This window comes from Equus caballus, unplaced genomic scaffold (genome assembly GCF_041296265.1).
Source record: "Equus caballus isolate H_3958 breed thoroughbred unplaced genomic scaffold, TB-T2T haplotype2-0000448, whole genome shotgun sequence".
NCBI lineage: Eukaryota > Metazoa > Chordata > Mammalia > Perissodactyla > Equidae > Equus > Equus caballus.
This window is the reverse complement of record NW_027221892.1, coordinates 1,516,959-1,537,823: the sequence shown is the minus strand read 5'-3', so window position 1 is coordinate 1,537,823 and position 20,865 is coordinate 1,516,959. Positions and strand designations below refer to the sequence as shown.

The 20,865-nt window shown below is 55.6% G+C and overlaps 1 protein-coding gene across 1 annotated transcript in view; it reads right to left on the bottom strand.

The window, feature by feature from the left end:
• LOC138922075 (large ribosomal subunit protein uL15m-like) overlaps window positions 1-20,865 on the bottom strand; it is a 414,353-nt gene that overhangs the window by 109,552 nt on the left and 283,936 nt on the right.

Sequence of the window (20,865 nt, the reverse complement as noted above, 5' to 3'; positions counted from 1 at the left end):
GGATCTCCTTTTTCCTAGCAGTTCTGTGTCCTGGAAAAGCCACTGTGCCTCTCAGGGCCTCCCCAGTCTCCCAACCTGCACGATGGGATGGCGCTAGAAACACATTCCCAGGGACGTCTTCGGGTGGACATGTGATAACGCCTCCCATATCTGGGAGGTGGTGCCGCCTGGGTCTGGTCCCCGAACTTAGAGGTGGAAGAATTACAAGAAGGGGTGGATGCAGTCGGGAATACCTCTCCAAACAGGCCTGGATTCCAGCCGTGTGATTTGGGAAAAGTCCCTGCCCCTTGGGGGCTCCTTGTCAGGTCTCTGCACCTTCAAGGGTTGGAAGTTCGAGGAAATTCAGATATTGTCATTCACTAGCATTCAACCTTTCCCAGTCTCCTGTTGGCCTTAGAACCAGACCCAAGCGCCTCATTGTCGGCCTATGTGGTGGGCAGCCTCCACCAAGGCTCCCAGCGCTCCCTCCCTCCTGCTGTGCACATCCTTGTGGAACCACTACATCCTGAGTAACTGGTTTCTGAGCAATAGAATACAGCCCAGCTGATGGAATGTCACATCCAAGTTTTAATTACAAAAACTCTGTCACTTCCCTCTTGCTTGCTTTCCTGAGTTCCCTCCCTTTATCTCCCCCTCTGTTTCCATCTCTTGCGCTCTCTCTCTGTCACATTTCTGGAAATGAGATAGCAAGTGGCGATGATTTCAGTTGCCCTATGTAGAGGCCAAGGGAGGCGAGATCTGAGGGAGCGCCCAGCCAACAGTCACATGGAGACTCAGACTCTCAGTCCCAATGACTCCTGACACCACCCGTGTGAGTGACTTGGGAGCAAATCCTCCCCTAGTCTAGCCTCAGTTGAGACTGAAGGTCCTGCTTCACGGAGACCTGGAGGCAGAGGCTCCCAGCTAAGCCGTGCCCAATGCCTAGACCACGGAAACCGGGAGAAGTTCAATATTCGTACTTCAGAGGTGCAACTTTTGGGAGCAGTGTTGTGAGAGAGAAACCCAAATGAACGCAGACTACCGGGTTCCCCGGTCTGGCCCCATTAACCGCCGCCCCTGCCGCAGCTCCTGTTGCTTCTCAGGCTCCCTCCAGCCGCCTGGGCAGCTTTCTGACCTCCTCTGCTCACGCTCACTTCTGCCCCAGAGTCTCAGCACCAACAGCGCCTTTCCCCCGACTCCCTGTTCCCGGACCTACGCAGGCGTGGCTCAGTCTTGTCCTTCTGGTCACAGCCTAGGTCACTTCAGTGAGGCCTTTCAGAATCTCCCAGGCACAGTCTCTGCCACCACACATCTCACATCTGGAAGCGTCTTCAATTGTTTCCTCCTTCTTGCTCCCATTTGGATAAAGTGAGCCCAGGACGAGGGGCTGTCTGCTTTGGCTGAAGGAGACGTAATTCCTTCTGGTTACCCCGGGCACACGGCTGTCTCCTCCAGGCTGAGTTTTTCCCACCACCAGTCCGTCGGGAAGGCGCACTAGCCTTCCCTCTCTCCCGTGGGGCTGGTGTCCCAGGAACACGGTGAGCCGTCCTCTCTCCCTGTCATGCAGCACCAGCCCCTCACCCCACGGCCAGAGAACTAGCACCCGGTCTGAGACTCCACCACATCCTGAATTCAGTTACTGCTGAGACCCTCCCATCCATTTGGGGATTCCCTGGTACCTCCTGAGGGCGTCTTTCCCTGAGACCCCACTCCCAGCCTGCCCTTGCTTATTCCAGTAACAATGGCCTTTCCTCAGAGCCCCCCCAGTCTGGAGAAGAAATGTGTTGAAAGGTTCTCCGTGTTAATTTTCAGGGCCGGGGGAAATTGGTAGAAGTAATTTGGGTGTTTCTGTGCAATAGTTCCCAGGAAGAAGATTCAGCCCTAAAAAGAAATGAACTTCTGACACATGGTACAACGTGGATGAACCTTGCAAACCTTACGCTCAGTGAAATAAACGCAACCCAGAAAGACACCTATGATACGGTTCCCCTTACATGACGTGCCGAGCACAGGCAAATTCATCGAGATGGAAGGAAGAATAGAAGTTCACAGGGGCTGGAGCTGAGGGTCATGGGGAGGCAGTGTTTAATGGGGACAGAGTTTCTGTTTGAGATGATGAAAAGAAGTCTTGGAAATGAACACGGTGATGGTTGCGCAGTATTGTGAATGCATTTGATGCCACTGAATTGTCCACGGAAAAATGGTTCAAATGGCCAAGTCTAGGTTATGCATACTTTGCCACAATCAAAAGGCACTTAAAAATGCAGCGGGGGGTCAAGATGCAGGTTCTGGGGCCCTCAAGTCAGCATATGGGCCAGGTAGGTGTCCAGGGTCTGAGATCTTGGACCCTGGTGAGGCTCTGGAGTGGTCCTGATTGATGCTAGTTTACAAGTTCAAAGTAACAGGATTGGAGCAATTTCACCGATTGGGGGATAAGAAAGGAAACAACTGCATTCAGTCCCATCCAACGTGGAAGAGACCTTTTTCTTAATGGGAAGCAAATGTCAGTCCTTCAAGGAAGTCACTTCTCAACGTCTCTACCCCTCCCCAACCCCACCCGCTACTCCCAGAAAGACGCCGCAGTGCAGAGCTCGGGTACCGTGGTTGTGGCCTCATCCGTGAGTCATGTTTGGGGTCAGATCCCCTGTTTTCCTTCCCCAGCCATGTGACCCTGGGCATGTCACTCAACATGACTGAACCTCCATTTCTTCAACCGTAAAATGGGGAGAATCATCCTGGTAGGGAAATTATGAAGGTCACAAGACTTTCTCAGAGGAGGTAGCACATGGCAGAGGCATTATGCTGAGAGCCGCGCCCCACAGGTCACACGTTTTCTGATTCTGTTGATACGACCTTCTCAAAACAACAGCATTATAAAGATGGAGAACAGATGAGTGAAGGCCAGGGGCTGGCCGGGCAGATGTGACTACGAAAGAGCAGCACGAGGGAGGGCTTGTGGGGATGGGACAGTTCTGTGTGTGGATTGCAGTGGTGGTGGCGCAAATCTGCATGTGTCATAAAATGGCATTGAACCGCGCGCGCGCGCATACACGCACACGCACACACACACACACCCCCCAGTGAGCTCACGTCAAACTAGCAACATCAGAAGTCTGCGGTCTGTGGGTTTAACACTGCCAATTCATGTCCTGGTCGTGACACTGTACTAGAGTCCCGCAAGATGTTAACCCCCGGCGGAAGCTGGTGGAAGGGTCCAAGGCACTCTGTACTATTTTTGTTGCAACTTCATGTGCTTTCATATTTATTCAAAGGGAAAAGTTAACAGTGAAAGACACAACAGGACACAGCCTGGCACGTAGTAAGTGGCAAACAACACGGTTCTCGGTGACAATTCTTTGCGATTGTAATTGCACGTTCATTTCCAGTCTCTCTCCATACACAGTGACCTTGGTGAGGGACGGACACACCTCACTAACGTCGTCTGCCCTCTGCCCAGCACAGAGCACGCGCCCACTCAATATTTGTCCACTAAATCCCCCGTGGTCCCTGCGCCAGGTGTTCTTACGTCCACGTTCACGGACCCTCCACGACAACCTTAGGCAGTGTTATTCTTCGTGCTGGGCAGGTGAGGAAACTGAGGCACAGAGAGGGAAAGTAAATTGTTCCAGGTCAACACACTGGACCGACGAGGAGGTGCCATGCCCTGCTCTGGAGGAGAGCAGAGGCTGTCCATGGCAGCTCCAGGGTCCCTCACGGCGGCTCCTCTCTGCGACTGCCAGGTCCTAACTTTGAGGCCAAATAGCTTGACTTCCTAGAGGGAGCTGGAGAGAGAAGTCACCTACCTGTGGCGCTGGGGGGGGGGTCGGTGGCACCAGTGGGTTCTGTGGGAGGAGCATGGAGGTCACAGCAGCTGAGGAGAAATGGTCTGGAGTGAGACCGGGGACTCCGAGGGGGGGCATGGAGGCCACCGCGTGCATCTTTCCTATCCAGCCTGAGCCACTGATTGCGGGTCCTCTGGCTTCTTCTCCCGTGGGTGCCCTGGGATGAGGAGATCAGTCGCTCTCCCTAAGGGGCCTGCAGCACACGGTCATCAGAGCCCTGAGGACTCACCGCGGGGAGTGAGGGCTGAGGTCCGATGTGTAACCTGCTGTGAGAAAAGGAGACAGAATTGGCATGCAAGAGGGGCACGAATGTCCAAAATACAGCCCGAGGACCAGCAGCCCCACCCACAACTGACACTTCCAGTCTACACGGTTCCACATTAGGATTTAGGAGCAACTATCTCTTATTCCTAAAAGGCTGACAAATCAAAGATCCAGTCCCTGTTTTCATGAGTTTGCAATTTATGTGTGAGATCAATGCGCTAACCTTGCTCGAACATGGGTTTGCAAATTGTGCTCTTCAGGTTCCAGAGGTATTTAGAGGTGCTGGCAGGGAGAGAGAGGAATAGCCAGACTCTTGAATGCCCATTGGCTTCAGAGGGATACTCTCTTTCATCTGACTGGAGAAAGGCTTCTGTGCCTCAGGCAAGGGGACGAATCACAGCCCCAGAGTGCAGAGCTGCAAAGGGAAGAGAAGGATTCACAAAGTGCAGGGCCTTGGGGTCCCTGAGCCCTGAGGGAGGTTGCTCAGCTGGAAGACTAGACACACAGGATGGCTCCTGAGGAACACTGGAGAGTGCACATCCTCCTGGGGCCCATCCTTAGCTTCAGTATGGGGTTACTAAATAGATGCTCCCCAACGACGTAGAGGCTGTCGCTGTCCAGGATGAAGGAGCCCAGCTGAGTGCCCCCACAGGTCTCATGTCTCAGCTTCCGTGACAGCCCCTCTTTTTCCAGCTTAAGGCCCACAGTGTCAGGATGGTGAGTGAGGACAGTATCATCTCCGCCGGCTGTTGCAGTTTTCTCAGGCCTGGAGCTGGAGGGACACAGGCATGGGGAGGTGGGGACTCCAGGCAGGGGCGCTGAAACGCCTCCCTGAGGGAGGGGACAGAGACAGCAGGAAGACTGACGGGCAGCTTGGAACAGCCTTGGTGCTGGGGGAGGGTTGTAAGTGAATAGGACAGCCAAGGTCCCTGAACACAGAGGACGTAGCACCTCCAAATGTTGGTGTCGGTGCTCAACTCTGAAAGGACGTTCATGATACGGCAACGCACACCCTAACAACAAAGCATGCGGCAGCGAGCGGAGGAGGACTCTGGGCACAGGACCAGGTGAAGCAAGGCAACATCAAGTTGCTTAAATTGCAGCTCTGCCACTCACTTTCTGCATGCCTCTGGGTAAGTCTCCCAACCCCTCTGGCTCCTTTTCTTCATCTGTCCAGTGAGGTGAGAGTTCAGACCTCACAGCACTTAGCACTAGTAACTGTTCGATGAAAAGCGGCCATTTTCCTTAGGTATTAATAGGGCCCGCATTCTTGGTGTCAATGGACCTGGCAGGGAGAGAGACTGAGCCTTTTGAAGGCAACACTTAGGGCAAGCAGCCGTCCTGGGATGGAGGCGGCGATTGGGCTGTGTGGGATCTCAGAGCCAGAAACATCTCAGGGCCAGTGGAAAGGGAAGACACGCTGCATCACGGCTGCAGGACAATGGCGAGGACCTTTGGAGCTGGGTCGTTTCATCCTCAGACAAACGGGTTCACGACTGGGAGGTTCACACGAGGGCTGAGGCCACCCAAGTGCTCCTGCGGGGGTTCCCACGTTGAAACAATAGATAATGCTTCTAAAAGATTGATCAACATGCTCTTGTCCTGAGAAGAGTGGGGAGAGGCTCAGTAGCTGTGCACTGTTTCCTCATGAGATGCCTCTGTCCTTCGTAGTCCTTTTGGGGTTGCTTAACACTTGTCGTTTCAGCAGGTGCCCTTGCCCTGGAGGGAAGAGATAGCAGGGCTGCTGAGCGTTGGGCTAGAGTTTCAGTCTAGGGGGCCGGCCCCGTGGCCAAGTGGCTGAGTTTATGTGGTTTGCTTTAGTGGCCCAGGGTTTCACCCGTTTGGAGCCTGGGTGCGGACCTGGCACCACTCATCAGGCCACGCTGAGGCCGTGTCTCACATAGTGCAACTAGAAGGATCTGCAACTAGAATAGACAGCTATGTACTGGGAGGCACTGGGGAGAAGAAGAAGAGGAGGAAAGAAAACAACGTTTAGCAAAAGAATTTCAGTCTTGTCTCTCCTGTGTGTGAGGACCTCCACATTCCCAATCTTTGTTCCTCATAGCTGTCTCATTTCATCTTTTCTCTCGGTTTCTTTCTGTCGTTAACCACTTCAGACACTTGTCTGTTCTACTAATGTCCTAACCTCTATCAGGCCTTTATCCTGCCTCTTCCTGCAGAGCAGCTATGCCTGGCACCTCACTGCCGTTCAAATCTCAGCTCAACCATCAGCTGCTCTGAAAGACCTTGCCAGACCACCTTCTATGAAGTAGCACTTCTGAATACACACCTGGCCCTCAGGTTTTCTCTTCCCATATCACCCTGAGTATTTCTTTCATGGAATTTACTATCATTTGCTGTATTCAGTCTTTATGCATTTGTCACCTTGGCGCCGAGTACCTAGTTGACACTCGCTTTATGCTGCTTGCTGGAATGAATGCATGAATGTAGCAATGTCTGTACGTGTCCACATTTGTGGGTTCTATTTGAACAGACAGAAAATCTTTCTGGATCTTAGTCATGACTTTGACTCTAGCCCTGTCTCCTCATCTGGCCCCAATGTGGATCTGAGAGCCCCTGAGTTTCCAGGAACCTGATATAGAGGCTTGATTGATGCCGTGGAACCTGTCGTACCCCAGCTCTGAAGATTCATTTTTAAAATTGAGTCCATGGGGGCTGGCCCGGTGGCGTAGCAGTTAAGTGTGCACACTCTGCTTCAGCGGTCTGTGGTTCCGGTGAACTGGCCCACTCAGCTCCCAGGCGTGGACCTATGTACCACTTCTCAAGCCACGCTTTGGCAGGCATCCCACGTATAAAATAGAGGAAGATCAGCACAGATGTTAGCTCAGGGCAAATCTTCCTCAGCACACAAGGAGGATTGGCAGTGCATGTTAGCTCAGGGTTAATCTTCCTCAAAAAAAAGAAGAAAAAAGTCAAGTCTATGAGTCTTTTTCATGCTTGTGTCCTGACCCAGGCTGGGCCTCCCCATCCCTTAATCCTGCCATGTGAGTCTGGAGTCATGGGATATAAACTGGAGTCCTGAAATTTGAATTCCGCCTTCAGGAATTCTTTGTTTCGTGAGTCAAGACCCTGCACATTTTCTACATGCTGTAGACATGATGCACACTCTCCACTTCCTCACCGCTCCGTCCTGACCAGCTCAACCATTTGTGTAACATGCCTAGTTCCAGCAGAATGTTAAATATGTGACATGTGCTACAGACCAAGTTATGTCTGCGCGCCCCCAGAAGGATTCCTGAGCAGTAGAGCACAGTGGTCACATGGTTTTTGGGGGGTCTGACAGGCCTGTGTTCCGATCCTAGTTCCCTGCTTCAAGACTGTGTGTCCCTGACCAGTTGCTAAACATCTCTGTGCCTCGGCCACCTCATCGGTCAATCGGAAGGGCTCAGTTTGCTTTTCTGCAGAACCAATTTAGCCCACATTCTGCTGGATAGTGATTTGTTCTGAATGCTGCTGGGAAGTTCTCCTGCCGGGGCTGGCTCAGCTGATCTCAGCTGAGGCTCACTGATGTGCCTGCGGTCGGCCGCTGGCTGGCGGACCTCGGGTCTCCCGCACATTCTCTCATCCCCCAGTGGGCACCTTGGGCTCATTGAGCTGCTCCGAGTTCCAGGAGCAGCAAGAAATGGCAAGCCCTAGTGTACACGTGCTTCCCAAGCCTCTGCTTCCGTCACATTCACTAACATCCATTAGCCAAGGCCTGTCATGTGGCCGAGCCCAGATTCAAGAGATGGGGAAGTAGACTCTGCTTCTCACTGGGGAGAGGAATTTGTGTGAGGATGAAAATGAAAAGTGCTTAGCAAAGGTCCCGACATGTAGACAACAAGCGGTAAAGGACTCGCACCCTTTCTTACACCCAACTGTGAGAAGGACCCCAGCACGTGGGAACCCCAGCATGAGCACTTGGATCCATCCATCCTCATAGAGCCTTCAACTCTGTGCTTTGTAATTATCGACTTTAACAGAAAGATTTGAAAGTACAGTGCTTCGCAGTAATTTTCTGATATTGTCAAGAAAGACTGTGCCATCAAGAATATGAAGCGTATCTTTATGAAGTGTCTTTACTTGAATGGGGATTAAGTTGGCTGCCCTGGAGACATTTTCCTGTCATTTCTGTTCGTCTACTTGCTAGTTGCATTGTATCTTTGATAAGTACTTTCTCAAGATATTGAGCAGTGTTTGCTAAATCTTGACTTCTGTTTCTTTTATAGATAGTCACTGATGATTTTCTCCCATTCCTATCGGTCCAAAACTCTTTCATAAAGAACAGATTTGAGTATCTTCTTATTCACTGTGGAGGCTTTTGTGGTCAGCACGTGGGAACCCCCGCAGGAGCACTTGGGTGGCCTCAGCCCTCGTGTGAACCTCCCAGTCGTGAACCCGTTTGTCTGAGGATGAAACGACCCAGCTCCAAAGGTCCTCGCCATTGTCCTGCAGCCGTGATGCAGCGTGTCTTCCCTTTCCACTGGCCCTGAGATGTTTCTGGCTCTGAGATCCCACACAGCCCAATCGCCGCCTCCATCCCAGGACGGCTGCTTGCCCTAAGTGTTGCCTTCAAAAGGCTCAGTCTCTCTCCCTGCCAGGTCCATTGACACCAAGAATGCGGGCCCTATTAATACCTAAGGAAAATGGCCGCTTTTCATCGAACAGTTACTAGTGCTAAGTGCTGTGAGGTCTGAACTCTCACCTCACTGGACAGATGAAGAAAAGGAGCCAGAGGGGTTGGGAGACTTACCCAGAGGCATGCAGAAAGTGAGTGGCAGAGCTGCAATTTAAGCAACTTGATGTTGCCTTGCTTCACCTGGTCCTGTGCCCAGAGTCCTCCTCCGCTCGCTGCCGCATGCTTTGTTGTTAGGGTGTGCGTTGCCGTATCATGAACGTCCTTTCAGAGTTGAGCACCGACACCAACATTTGGAGGTGCTACGTCCTCTGTGTTCAGGGACCTTGGCTGTCCTATTCACTTACAACCCTCCCCCAGCACCAAGGCTGTTCCAAGCTGCCCGTCAGTCTTCCTGCTGTCTCTGTCCCCTCCCTCAGGGAGGCGTTTCAGCGCCCCTGCCTGGAGTCCCCACCTCCCCATGCCTGTGTCCCTCCAGCTCCAGGCCTGAGAAAACTGCAACAGCCGGCGGAGATGATACTGTCCTCACTCACCATCCTGACACTGTGGGCCTTAAGCTGGAAAAAGAGGGGCTGTCACGGAAGCTGAGACATGAGACCTGTGGGGGCACTCAGCTGGGCTCCTTCATCCTGGACAGCGACAGCCTCTACGTCGTTGGGGAGCATCTATTTAGTAACCCCATACTGAAGCTAAGGATGGGCCCCAGGAGGATGTGCACTCTCCAGTGTTCCTCAGGAGCCATCCTGTGTGTCTAGTCTTCCAGCTGAGCAACCTCCCTCAGGGCTCAGGGACCCCAAGGCCCTGCACTTTGTGAATCCTTCTCTTCCCTTTGCAGCTCTGCACTCTGGGGCTGTGATTCGTCCCCTTGCCTGAGGCACAGAAGCCTTTCTCCAGTCAGATGAAAGAGAGTATCCCTCTGAAGCCAATGGGCATTCAAGAGTCTGGCTATTCCTCTCTCTCCCTGCCAGCACCTCTAAATACCTCTGGAACCTGAAGAGCACAATTTGCAAACCCATGTTCGAGCAAGGTTAGCGCATTGATCTCACACATAAATTGCAAACTCATGAAAACAGGGACTGGATCTTTGATTTGTCAGCCTTTTAGGAATAAGAGATAGTTGCTCCTAAATCCTAATGTGGAACCGTGTAGACTGGAAGTGTCAGTTGTGGGTGGGGCTGCTGGTCCTCGGGCTGTATTTTGGACATTCGTGCCCCTCTTGCATGCCAATTCTGTCTCCTTTTCTCACAGCAGGTTACACATCGGACCTCAGCCCTCACTCCCCGCGGTGAGTCCTCAGGGCTCTGATGACCGTGTGCTGCAGGCCCCTTAGGGAGAGCGACTGATCTCCTCATCCCAGGGCACCCACGGGAGAAGAAGCCAGAGGACCCGCAATCAGTGGCTCAGGCTGGATAGGAAAGATGCACGCGGTGGCCTCCATGCCCCCCCTCGGAGTCCCCGGTCTCACTCCAGACCATTTCTCCTCAGCTGCTGTGACCTCCATGCTCCTCCCACAGAACCCACTGGTGCCACCGACCCCCCCCCCAGCGCCACAGGTAGGTGACTTCTCTCTCCAGCTCCCTCTAGGAAGTCAAGCTATTTGGCCTCAAAGTTAGGACCTGGCAGTCGCAGAGAGGAGCCGCCGTGAGGGACCCTGGAGCTGCCATGGACAGCCTCTGCTCTCCTCCAGAGCAGGGCATGGCACCTCCTCGTCGGTCCAGTGTGTTGACCTGGAACAATTTACTTTCCCTCTCTGTGCCTCAGTTTCCTCACCTGCCCAGCACGAAGAATAACACTGCCTAAGGTTGTCGTGGAGGGTCCGTGAACGTGGACGTAAGAACACCTGGCGCAGGGACCACGGGGGATTTAGTGGACAAATATTGAGTGGGCGCGTGCTCTGTGCTGGGCAGAGGGCAGACGACGTTAGTGAGGTGTGTCCGTCCCTCACCAAGGTCACTGTGTATGGAGAGAGACTGGAAATGAACGTGCAATTACAATCGCAAAGAATTGTCACCGAGAACCGTGTTGTTTGCCACTTACTACGTGCCAGGCTGTGTCCTGTTGTGTCTTTCACTGTTAACTTTTCCCTTTGAATAAATATGAAAGCACATGAAGTTGCAACAAAAATAGTACAGAGTGCCTTGGACCCTTCCACCAGCTTCCGCCGGGGGTTAACATCTTGCGGGACTCTAGTACAGTGTCACGACCAGGACATGAATTGGCAGTGTTAAACCCACAGACCGCAGACTTCTGATGTTGCTAGTTTGACGTGAGCTCACTGGGGGGTGTGTGTGTGTGTGCGTGTGCGTGTATGCGCGCGCGCGCGGTTCAATGCCATTTTATGACACATGCAGATTTGCGCCACCACCACTGCAATCCACACACAGAACTGTCCCATCCCCACAAGCCCTCCCTCGTGCTGCTCTTTCGTAGTCACATCTGCCCGGCCAGCCCCTGGCCTTCACTCATCTGTTCTCCATCTTTATAATGCTGTTGTTTTGAGAAGGTCGTATCAACAGAATCAGAAAACGTGTGACCTGTGGGGCGCGGCTCTCAGCATAATGCCTCTGCCATGTGCTACCTCCTCTGAGAAAGTCTTGTGACCTTCATAATTTCCCTACCAGGATGATTCTCCCCATTTTACGGTTGAAGAAATGGAGGTTCAGTCATGTTGAGTGACATGCCCAGGGTCACATGGCTGGGGAAGGAAAACAGGGGATCTGACCCCAAACATGACTCACGGATGAGGCCACAACCACGGTACCCGAGCTCTGCACTGCGGCGTCTTTCTGGGAGTAGCGGGTGGGGTTGGGGAGGGGTAGAGACGTTGAGAAGTGACTTCCTTGAAGGACTGACATTTGCTTCCCATTAAGAAAAAGGTCTCTTCCACGTTGGATGGGACTGAATGCAGTTGTTTCCTTTCTTATCCCCCAATCGGTGAAATTGCTCCAATCCTGTTACTTTGAACTTGTAAACTAGCATCAATCAGGACCACTCCAGAGCCTCACCAGGGTCCAAGATCTCAGACCCTGGACACCTACCTGGCCCATATGCTGACTTGAGGGCCCCAGAACCTGCATCTTGACCCCCCGCTGCATTTTTAAGTGCCTTTTGATTGTGGCAAAGTATGCATAACCTAGACTTGGCCATTTGAACCATTTTTCCGTGGACAATTCAGTGGCATCAAATGCATTCACAATACTGCGCAACCATCACCGTGTTCATTTCCAAGACTTCTTTTCATCATCTCAAACAGAAACTCTGTCCCCATTAAACACTGCCTCCCCATGACCCTCAGCTCCAGCCCCTGTGAACTTCTATTCTTCCTTCCATCTCGATGAATTTGCCTGTGCTCGGCACGTCATGTAAGGGGAACCGTATCATAGGTGTCTTTCTGGGTTGCGTTTATTTCACTGAGCGTAAGGTTTGCAAGGTTCATCCACGTTGTACCATGTGTCAGAAGTTCATTTCTTTTTAGGGCTGAATCTTCTTCCTGGGAACTATTGCACAGAAACACCCAAATTACTTCTACCAATTTCCCCCGGCCCTGAAAATTAACACGGAGAACCTTTCAACACATTTCTTCTCCAGACTGGGGGGGCTCTGAGGAAAGGCCATTGTTACTGGAATAAGCAAGGGCAGGCTGGGAGTGGGGTCTCAGGGAAAGACGCCCTCAGGAGGTACCAGGGAATCCCCAAATGGATGGGAGGGTCTCAGCAGTAACTGAATTCAGGATGTGGTGGAGTCTCAGACCGGGTGCTAGTTCTCTGGCCGTGGGGTGAGGGGCTGGTGCTGCATGACAGGGAGAGAGGACGGCTCACCGTGTTCCTGGGACACCAGCCCCACGGGAGAGAGGGAAGGCTAGTGCGCCTTCCCGACGGACTGGTGGTGGGAAAAACTCAGCCTGGAGGAGACAGCCGTGTGCCCGGGGTAACCAGAAGGAATTACGTCTCCTTCAGCCAAAGCAGACAGCCCCTCGTCCTGGGCTCACTTTATCCAAATGGGAGCAAGAAGGAGGAAACAATTGAAGACGCTTCCAGATGTGAGATGTGTGGTGGCAGAGACTGTGCCTGGGAGATTCTGAAAGGCCTCACTGAAGTGACCTAGGCTGTGACCAGAAGGACAAGACTGAGCCACGCCTGCGTAGGTCCGGGAACAGGGAGTCGGGGGAAAGGCGCTGTTGGTGCTGAGACTCTGGGGCAGAAGTGAGCGTGAGCAGAGGAGGTCAGAAAGCTGCCCAGGCGGCTGGAGGGAGCCTGAGAAGCAACAGGAGCTGCGGCAGGGGCGGCGGTTAATGGGGCCAGACCGGGGAACCCGGTAGTCTGCGTTCATTTGGGTTTCTCTCTCACAACACTGCTCCCAAAAGTTGCACCTCTGAAGTACGAATATTGAACTTCTCCCGGTTTCCGTGGTCTAGGCATTGGGCACGGCTTAGCTGGGAGCCTCTGCCTCCAGGTCTCCGTGAAGCAGGACCTTCAGTCTCAACTGAGGCTAGACTAGGGGAGGATTTGCTCCCAAGTCACTCACACGGGTGGTGTCAGGAGTCATTGGGACTGAGAGTCTGAGTCTCCATGTGACTGTTGGCTGGGCGCTCCCTCAGATCTCGCCTCCCTTGGCCTCTACATAGGGCAACTGAAATCATCGCCACTTGCTATCTCATTTCCAGAAATGTGACAGAGAGAGAGCGCAAGAGATGGAAACAGAGGGGGAGATAAAGGGAGGGAACTCAGGAAAGCAAGCAAGAGGGAAGTGACAGAGTTTTTGTAATTAAAACTTGGATGTGACATTCCATCAGCTGGGCTGTATTCTATTGCTCAGAAACCAGTTACTCAGGATGTAGTGGTTCCACAAGGATGTGCACAGCAGGAGGGAGGGAGCGCTGGGAGCCTTGGTGGAGGCTGCCCACCACATAGGCCGACAATGAGGCGCTTGGGTCTGGTTCTAAGGCCAACAGGAGACTGGGAAAGGTTGAATGCTAGTGAATGACAATATCTGAATTTCCTCGAACTTCCAACCCTTGAAGGTGCAGACCTGACAAGGAGCCCCCAAGGGGCAGGGACTTTTCCCAAATCACACGGCTGGAATCCAGGCCTGTTTGGAGAGGTATTCCCGACTGCATCCACCCCTTCTTGTAATTCTTCCACCTCTAAGTTCGGGGACCAGACCCAGGCGGCACCACCTCCCAGATATGGGAGGCGTTATCACATGTCCACCCGAAGACGTCCCTGGGAATGTGTTTCTAGCGCCATCCCATCGTGCAGGTTGGGAGACTGGGGAGGCCCTGAGAGGCACAGTGGCTTTTCCAGGACACAGAACTGCTAGGAAAAAGGAGATCCGAACTGGGCGCTCTCTCTTCAAAGCTGGGGCGCTGGTTCCGATCCCAAGGAGCTGTGGGGAGGGCTGTGATGGAACTTTCTGTACAGCTCGGGAGATGACACGGGCAAGGAGGGTGAGCGGTCAACAGCCCCGAGGGGGCTTTGGGTGGGTCTGATGGAGGGAAGGGCCCCCCATCCTGGAACCTTGGAGACATGACCTCACTTCCTTGGCGACCGACCCCAACAGAGCTTAGAACTCTGGTCACCAGGCAGCCATTTTGTACACATAGCCCATTTGACCAGAGACACTCGACACAGGAGGATGTGTTCGTGTATCCCCTCTTTGCGAGGCTCTGGCGCACAGAGAGCCAACAATGACAGTCTTCTCCAGCGCTGTCGACATTGGCTGAGACCGCACCTCCAAGACCTCAGGCCATTCGGAAGAAGGAACCCTCAGGTAACACAAGGCAGCCCAGGGCGGGCCACTCCGGGTCAGGCCACAAGTGTGATCCCACCCTCCCATGCGGGCAGCCCCACACCCCTTGACCCTTATTGTGTGTGTGTGTTGGCGGGCATGGAGTGACGGAAGGCAGGGATGAGCGTGGAGCTACCCTGGACGGGAGCAGACGGTTAGGGCTTGGAAGCCTGGCGGTATGTCGTGTTCATATCCCGGGTGGTGGCTGGCAGGATGGAAGGTGAGTGCTGGGAGCCAAGCCGCCCTACCCGTAGGTGAATCCCAAGCCCGTGAGGTGTCATCTCATTCGCTCCCTGTCTGGAGGTCTATGCGGATGCCCCTCTGTCTGTGCTCGGTGTGCGGGAGAGTTTTCCCCCTGTGGGCAAGTGCAGGCAGGCCCCTGCTACCTGCCGCCGCGGCCACCGGACGCTGTCTTTGCAGAGCTCCACCCAGGAGATGGTCCAGGAGCTGGCGCATGGGTCCTACGGCTCCATCTCCCTGGACAGGGGGCAAGTGCAGCAGACCACCGACCTTGCCCGGGGCTGGACTGAGGGGAGAGTGAGTGACACCCGGGGCCCTGAGATCACCGGGGTGTGTCCACAATCCAGAGTCAAATCTGGAGCCCTCCCCTGGACCCGCCCAGGGCTTTCCCACTGGAGTGTCCCAAGGGCCCAGTCCCAAAGGAATCTGGACTTCCACGCCTCCTCACCAGCTACCTAGGAGGGTGGGAAGTCGCTCTTTCCTAACCCTAGGCGGAGTAGACAAAACACTGATGTTTGCGCTTCACACTCGGCCAGGGGCATCTTTGAAATCTGCCATTTTCTGAATCTGAAACCTCTGTAACGAGGGTCTCAAACCTCCCTTTCGTGTAAAAGAAAGAAAAACCAGCGTCCTTTCTTGTAGTCAGCCAGATCCTCACAGCGTCTGTCTGCCCGTGCACTGTCTCCCGACTGGGGAGGGCTGAGGTTCCCACCAGACATTTCCCTTCATGTCAGGAGCACATGAAGCCTCAGGTGGGGGAGCGGGGGAGTCCTGCAGCCCTGGCTTAGGGCGGTTCTCAGTTCCGACCCACAGGACCCTGAGCAGCCACTTGGCAGCCCGAAGCTTCCGTCCTCTCATCTCTAGAATGGGGATGTTTGTGTTGGATTCGCTGGTCAGTGCTCTTAATGCACGCTTTGGTGCGGGGCGGTCTGTCCTTGCCAAGCCAGCCAAGTGTCCTGAGGAACTCATCGTATAATCCTCCCCCCGCCCAAACTCAAATTGGACTTTTCAAGCCTGGAAACCGGTTGGCTGTGGGCAATCCTGTCCCTCCTCTGCACACATCCCTGAGGGGCTCACAGTTCCTGGGGGACCTCCAGACCTTGACTTCCTGGAGGTTCACGCTGGTGCTGGTGACTCTGTGTCCTTCCTCATCTCACCCAGCGCGGAGAGTCACTCGGGCAGCGGAATGAGGCCTGCAGGATGCGGGCCCTCCAGGCAGGCCTGCTGGAGAGGCTGCCGCCGTCCATAGGACCAGCCTTGGCGCCTCGAAACATGGCCAACGTCACCACCATCGTGTTTGACTGCGCGGCTGTCCTCACCTCCCACGGGGTCCTGGACCACCTACTTGCTACGTGAGTGCCCAGCCCCTCCTCAGCACAGTGGTGACTCTGCCCACTGCCAGCTGTGTGTCTTGGAAACGGCCCTCCATCTCTCTGAGCTTCGATTGCTCCTCTGCAAAGTGGAGTGGGAGAGGATAAACTTCATCGGGTTCTGGTGGGCACGAATGGGATGAGCCACGGCAGGTGCTTCCCTGGGGCCTGGCTCTACAGAAGGGGCTGAGAGACGTGCCGTGGTTGTTCCTGGTTATTCTTTCCCTCTCCCCGATGAAGAGCAGTCTGCTCCCCCATCGCTGGGATGGGGCCTTTCTGAGTTTGCAAAGGCACACGGAAAGCACTCTGGCAGGGAGTGTGGGATTCCATCCAGCTGGTCGTGGGGCGGGTCCTTGGAGTAGCCAAGGAGGGGTCTCCGGGGCCGCAGAGGGGCCCCAGGCCCACTCAGCTACCGGGGATGCTTCTGGTTGGAGTTCATTCGAGAACACTGTATATTAAGCACCTGTGACATGCGGGAGCTTTAGAGACACTTGGCACAACGCAGTGAATGAAGCAGACACAGCCCCTGGACCCCCGCAGCAGCCTGAGACTCAGATAGTCACACACCATATCATCCACAGATCCTGTCCCCCGCCTGTCCCAGGGGATGCCCTCCTATGCTCCTTTACGACTGGAGGCCTCTTCCCACGTTCTCATGCATGATGGACCCCAGCGCCAACTAAAGACCTGAGTGTTCTTTGAGTGCCAGACGAGGGCCTCCTGTCTCCACAGAACAGGGCTGGGGGAGAACAAGAGGACAGAGGACTGTGGCTGGGGCGGGCCCGGCACAACTCTGATCTCACTCATCTTTTGATTCCTCTGGGAGGGCTGAGGTCTGATGGCTTCTACTGCAAGGGGATAGGAGTGAAAGAGAGCTGTGGGTGGGGTCCCAGAGCCCCTGGGAACCAGAGGGGAGGCTGGCTTGAGCTGTTCCCTGGCGACCCATCCCCACCACAGTCCCGTCTCCCTCCGCTTCCCCTTCTCCATATCCACCCCTTCTGACCACCACCAGCAGGCCCAGAAGAGAAGGGGTGTTAGCGAGCCGCTCACACATCGGCCTCAGTCCTCAGTCCACTTGCACAAGGGCGTGGAGGGCTGGGCTGGACTGTGTCCAGCCTCTTTGCGAGAAGAGTGGCAGTGGGAAGAAGAGACTCACACAAACCCCGTGTTCCACCTGCTGGATGAGCAGGCCTGCCACTGCCAGGATGGCCACACAGGAGTCAGCGCCGGGGTGGGACTCCCCCCTGGTGGAAAGGGGCAGGCACAGGGCCCAGACCCAAAGCAGGGTGCCTTGGGAGGACAGTGTGGAAGCGACGGCCAGGCCTCTGGCTCTGTGGCCCAACTGCTTCCGCCCAGTACCGCGTCTTCTATGGTGGGAACCTGGCTGGACCCAATGCAGGATTTCTGGGAGCCCACGCCCTTTCCCTCTTTCAGGATGCGGCTGGCCTCTCTGCGTGTCATCTGGCCTGGGTCGCACCTGGGAGGCCCTGCCTACCTTCCCCAGGTCCAGCTGCAACATCTGGGGCCCAGGAGGGCAGAGCTGGAAGGTGAGGGCACAGCAGTCTGGGAAGACTGTCTGCGGTGGGGTTCACGGGCTGGGGCTCCCTTCAAGACAGCGGAGTCTCTCCTGTCTTGTAAAGTCGGGTACGTAGGTGAAACTTTCTCTTTCTCCCGCTGCAGCGCCAGTTCCAGAGCTCCTGCCGGCTCTAGAGCCAGAGCAAGGGCCAGCTCCGGGGCCAGAGGCAGCTCCAGCTGTAGTTCCACCGTCCGCGCCGGAGCTGGAGGCGGCCTCACCACCAGCAGCCTCACCTCCAGCAGCCTCACCTCCATCGGCCTCTCCAGGGCCGGAGCGAGCGCCATCAGCTTCAGCCCCAGTGCCAGCTTCTGAGCTGGAGCAAGATGCGCCATTGACTTTTGGACGATCTCTGCCTCCAGCTGCCGAAGTCACCGCAGAAGCGAGCGCCGAGCTGAGAGAGGAGAGGCCTAAGCTGCTGGACTTCCCTCCGAAGCTGGTGGCCGAGCAGCTGACCCGGATGGATGCGGTGAGCAGCGGGGCTCTTGGGCTAGGTGGGGCCCGCCTTGGTGGGCCATCAGCTGCCCCAGACCTCCTGTTCCCTCAGCCGCAATCCAACGATGTGGGTGCAAGTCACAGCTCCCCCACTCACCCACCGGGTGACCTGGGCCACCTTCTGGCCCCCAAGTCCTTGCTGTCCCCACATGGACAGTAGAGAGCACACCAAGGGCGGGCACCTGCTGGGCAGAGTGGCTGTGCGGATGGATGAGGTCGAACAGAGAGGAAGCGGGGCAGAGAATAGCCCTCTGGTGGGGGAGGGAAGCTCACTGGAGTGCTGCCAAGTCCTGGGTCACTCACCCATCGGCCCAGGAGGCCTCAACAGCCTCCGTACTTATTAGACACCTAGTGCGTCCTTACCTACATGGAAGACAGGCAAACAAAGCCCATGGTTGTTGCTGCCTCGGGGGAACGTGCAGCTGAAAGGGGAGTGGGACCAGGGGGTGATGAGAACGGGTGGAAGATGCCCCTTGAGATGGGCAGGTGTGAGCCGTGTTCTGGTGCTTGGGGGAAGCAAGACTGGGCTGCGAGCCAATGGGACTTCTCTTCCCCGCCCCTATTGGGTCCTCGGTCATCCTGCGCTGGGCGGCCTCAGCGGACACAGACAAAACCCAGAGACTCCCAGAAGCTTCAGGCCACCTCCTCAGGTTCCTGAGCTGCAGCTGACCAGTGCCTCCTGCCTGGGGCTGCGGGGGCCTGCAGACTCTGAGCTCGGGTGTGGCAGGGTCAGGTGACAGTCCCCATCCTCCCCAGGAGCTGTTCAAGAAGGTGGAGCCCCGCCACTGCCTGGGTTTTGTGTGGTGCCAGCGGCCCAATGGGAGCAAGGAGTACCTGGCTCCCACGGTTCGGGCCACTATCAACCAGTTTCTTCACGTGTCCGGCTGCGTCATCACAACGTGCCTTGGGGACCTCAGCATGACGGCCCAGGACAGGGCCAGAGTCGTCGAGCTGTGGATTCAGGTGGCCAAGGTCAGTAGTGGCAGGGCCCAGGGAGCCCCTCCCTGGAGTCAGGGGGACTGCCCCTTCTCCTCTCGCAGCTTTCAGCCTTGAAGTCGGTGGTCTGGGCCTCGGCAAAGTCCTAGGCCCCTTGCTGCCAAGGGCCTGCTGACCTTGAGTGCTGGTCCCAGTGGTGGGAAGCTCCCTTCCCGCCCTGGGTTGAGCTAAAATCTTCCTGCCCGCGAGCGTTACTCATCAGCTCCCAGGTGTGCCCTCCCTCGCTTCCCTGGGCATCTGCCTCATCCAGGACAGCAGAAGCCCACGAGGGGACACAAGCCAGAGGAAGCAGGGCTCCAGCCCGCCGTCGCAGCTCATTCCCTTCCCTTCCTCAGGAGTGCCGAGTCCTTGGAAATTATGCGTCCCTGCGTGCCATCGTGTCTGCTCTGCAGAGCCCCTCCATCAGCCGTCTGCAAAAGACATGGGGACGAGTTGCCAGGTGGGTAGGCCGTGCTCCATCCAAGCACCACCAGGGCGGACCAGACATCCCCCGTGCGACTGCCATGGACCCCTCATTCAGCTAGGACCATCTGGGAGGCAGCGGACCCTAGGGATGGGGACTGGCCTCCTTGCTCGGGTCTCTGAGACTCTCTGAGACCCTAGGCAGTGGCTCCCCCCTTGTCACATCCTGGATTGAGCCACACTGGAGATTTCCAAGGGTGTACTTCGCAGCAACGGAGCCCTCATCGGCAACCAACGCTGTTAGAAACAATGTGCTCAGTCGGAGTGGGAATGGAGGCCCCAGGTGACCGCAGGAGAGCCTCCACCCGAGTCCCACGGTGACCTCAGAGCTCCGAAGAACCCGGGGAAAACCCTCGTCCAGGCCCCAGGCCCTTTGAACCTTCCGGGTTCTCAGCCAAAGGCATTTCGCCTTCAACCGCCCCGGGTTTTCTTTCCTCCTTTCCTCTCCCCTCAGGAAGAGCTCTCGAAAGTTGAAGAGGTTCATCAAAGACCAGTGGGTGAGCAGGAGGCAGCTGGTGAAGGTAAGACGGAGGCTGCACATCTGGAAGGAGGGGGAGCGAGAGGGGAGGGGACCCGGCAGGATGAGCTTTGGTTCTCCTGTCACGTGAAGTTGGTCAGGAAAAGATGGACAGGAAGAGGGATGTGCTAGCTCCATGGGCAGGTGGGGGCAGTTTGGGACAGGAGGCCAGGGGCATGGGATAGAATGGTGCGGGCTGGACTGTTCCAGGAGGCTGAGGACCTGGCAGAAGGTGCCGGTGTCTGGCTTCCATGCTGCTCCATCAGCTGCCCTGCATCTTCCTCCTGGCCACTGGCTGGAGCGAGTGGGCGGGCTTCCTTTCTTCCGAAGTCAGCCCAGTCTGTGCTCAGGAAGCCAGGGCCCCACTGCTCCTTCTGTCTTCACTGTGCCTCGCAAGAAGGGCACCCTGCCTGCCTGAGGGATGGGCACTGCCGGATCCCACGGGCCGGGGGCACTCAGGGGCTTCCCAGCCTTGGGACGGACACTGGACCTGGGACAGATCTGTGTCCCCTCGGTGACTCCCCACTCTGGCCCCTAAAGTGGGCGCTGCAGACAGTCCCAGTGGGATGCTCACCCAGGTCCTTGTTGGCGATGACATGTGCCCCGGAGGGCAAGGGCAAGTGCCCAGGGAACTGATGGCTTCTTCAGGGATCCTTCCCGCCCAGACGTCAGAAGTTTCCTCGTAAAACAGAAAGGAAATGCCA